Source organism: Rutidosis leptorrhynchoides, chromosome 4, assembly GCF_046630445.1.
Source record: "Rutidosis leptorrhynchoides isolate AG116_Rl617_1_P2 chromosome 4, CSIRO_AGI_Rlap_v1, whole genome shotgun sequence".
Taxonomy (NCBI): Eukaryota; Viridiplantae; Streptophyta; class Magnoliopsida; order Asterales; family Asteraceae; genus Rutidosis; species Rutidosis leptorrhynchoides.
In genome coordinates, this window is record NC_092336.1 from 234934025 (window position 1) to 234937555 (window position 3531).

Below are 3531 nucleotides of genomic sequence, written 5' to 3' on the forward strand. Positions count from 1 at the left end.
CTAGAGAGAGATTTAGGGTTTTGGTGAAGAAGGAGGCCGAATTGATCAAAAGCTCGAGTTCTAAAGTTGTTCCTTTCGTTCCTAGCTACGTTGTGGTGGTATTGGTAAGCTCAAACTCCGAATTTCATCTATTTGATTTGATATTCAAGTTAGGGTTTGAGTTAGTTTGATGAAAAACCCTTTTAGATGATGAAATGGGTTTAGTGATGCTAGTAATTGGGTTTATTGTTAATTGTTGGTGGATTTTGGGTTGGTGAACTAATTGGACATGTTTAGGACTTGAAATTGAGTTTAATCACTTAAGTTAGTGATTATGGAAGTATTGAAACCCATTTAAGGTTATTTGGTTGACTAATTGTGACTTTGGGTCAAATTAGGGTTTGGTGGTGATTATGACCCATTTGGCGATTTAATGAGATTTATAAACTTGAAATGGATTAAGTTGAAGTATAAAACCAAGTTAAAAGTGTTTTGGTGTCAAAACTTGTAAATGGTGAGATTTTGACCTTATGGGTCAAAATTAGGGTTTAAGTGTCAAAATGGGTATGACACGTGTTTAACACTTGAGTTCGGGTTTAATTGGCGTATTAGGACCATTCTCACTTGTGTTAGTGATTATTGGTTAGTTTTGGGCACGGTTTGTGCTTGGAAGTGCATTTGGGTCGAAATTGCACTAAGTGACGAATTGGGTTGATTTGTAAATCCACTCTAAGTGTATTGTTGTAATTGTGATAATGGAATAGGTATTTTCCATTGGCGAGTTGCGGTTTACTTGGAAGCATTCTTCAAGACTTCAAGGTGAGTGATAATATCCTATGTGCATATGTATGTGTAGGATGGGTGCGGGTCGGGTGAAGTGGTTCTCGGTTATAGAGCTCACTTCACATATAGGTGGATTTGATAGACTTGCGTTTAGATCCAATTGGCACGGTTGTGCGTTTTGGTTGACCATATTTGGCGAGGTACACGTTTTGTGTGAACACTATCACACGTGATTGTGATGTGGATGATATAACCCCAATGGCGAAGGGTTTTGAGTTGGAGAAGTGAATCGCGTGTAGTTCGGATTCACGATGACGCGTGTAGTTCGGTCATCTTATCAAATGAATCTCGTGTAGTTCGGATTCATGGTGACTCGTGTAGTTCGGTCATCTTATCAAAATGAATCTCGTGTAGTTCGGATTCATGGTGACTCGTGTAGTTCGGTCATCTTATTGAGGTAGTAATCTCGTGTGGTTTCGGATTACTAAGGCTCGTGTAGTTCGGCCAACCTCGATGTTGTGAAGATAGTAATCTCGTGTGGTTTCAGATTACCAAGGCTCGTGTAGTTCGGCCAAATCTTCATTGTGGTATTTGGTTCTCGGTATTGGGTTAAGGTGTTAACCTTGTTCGTTTATATTGTTATATATTAATGTATTGTTGTGTTGTAGCTAACCCTCCGGGTGTAGCTATTTGGCGTTGTTCACATCGTCGTTGGTGAACTTATATTGTTGTTGCATCTTTAGATCGTTGCTTAGAGATCGTACGGTATGCTTAGTGTAGTACCTTATATATGGATGCCTCGGTATGCGGTATTTGTTATTTTGTGGCGTGTCCATTTTATACATATATATGTATGTAGTATATTATCATTCACTAAGCGTTAGCTTTCCCTCTCGTTGTTGACTCTTTTTTATAGATTGCATGCGGATGGTGGCTCGGGTAAGCGCGAGGATTAGAGGACTTGCATAGTTTGCGTAGAAGGCTTGCTTTTGGATTTATTAGGATTGGGTAGCGTATCCCCAATCGCCATGCTCGGCTTTGTTTGTATTAAAAGTCTTATGGTCGAAAATTGTATTTTGATACTTAAAGGGTAATTTGGTTCGATGTGGGCCCCGCTTCGTAAACTAAATTTTATTAATGGAACGCGCTAGTTTTAATATATTGAACATGCGGTTAAAAGCGTTTTGTCTAAATACGTCGGGAACTAGTCAAACATTTTCGCATTTAAAGACTTTCCGGACAGTCAGGTTTGGCGCGCCGCGCGGCCTCTATGGCGCGCAGCGCCAGGTGGCAGTTCAGCAAAAAAAATTTTATTGTTGTAATTTTACATGGTTTAATCGCGGGTTGGTTTGGGTTGTTACAACTACGTACCGACTCGACCTTCTTACTATCGTCCACACCAGCCCAATATGCGACCACCATTTACTCTATACGACCCTAACCAGGCCTATCAGTACACCTATAACCAACCATGGAACCCGCCCGAAGACATGAAATGGAACCCCTATCCAGATTGATATAGTTCTGTTGGTTATTTCTATGATTTTTATCTTTTTATTATTTCTATTTATTTATGTTTAAACATATAATATTGTGATACTTTTATTGTAATGTTTAATATTTTTATTATGTTGTACTAATATTTCATATTTGATTTGAAAGTGGGATTTTAAGTTCCACTTCAAATTACCATACATGTTTATATTTGTATTGTATGTATTTTATTTCATGTACACAACAGGGTAAAACAGAGCATTTTCAAAGACTGTCTTTAAGTTCAGCAAAAGCTACTAATTTTGACGACAAAACGAAAAACAAATGTGATGTAACAACAAGACGGAATGAACAAATGATGTGCACCATTTATCATTCAACAAACAAACGCCAATATGTTGGAAACTTTGGTAAAATTTAATCATTTTTCTACGCTAATCACCCTCAATAATGTAAATTGTTACTAATTACTTGCAAATGAGGGCATTGCAAGATCTTAAGTGTGGGAAGGGGTTAAATTCTTTCGGATTTTTAAAATTTTAATTTATACACTTGGTTACCATTAAAAATACTAGTAACGCAGTAGTTGTATTAGAATCTAGTGCTCTCTGATAATAAAGAACAGCCCTAGTCTTATATACTGACTACCCAATTCTAGTAAAATTTTTCAAAATTTTCAAATAAATGAATTCAAAATCATGTTGATACATATTTATGAACGATAAAACTAGGTGTTAACACCGAAATTATTGTTACCTCGGAAAGGACATAATTTGAGAAACAACCCAAAATGTTAGTATTCATTTAAAATGGAATAGAGGACAATAAAAAGGCAAAGAAATGAAAATAAAAGCCAAGTGTGGAAAAATTTACCAAGTTATTTAAAACATATATCACATATTTTTGTACAAATAATTGAAGATACTTTTGTTTTGGACAAAATTAACCGTTTTACCCGGTAAATTGTAAGATATTTGAAAGAAAAGATGGATCTACATGATGAATCAATTCCATCATTAAAAGGAAGTTAAGTCTTCCGAAAAAGACACGCGCTTCTTGATTTAGGTCAGGAAGTTGTCGTCCAGACCAGCTGTAGGTTGACGAAAAATCTAGAAAAGTCATCTCTAAAATCAGCAGGAAATCCACGGACCTCAGCATCAAACAGGGTCGTCAAGTGGTCAGACTTATCTTAACTATGAGAGGATCTGTCTCGTAAAATGGGGAGGGCACCGTCAAAAATTAGCTTGATAAGACTAGTGAATCAGATCCCCAGAA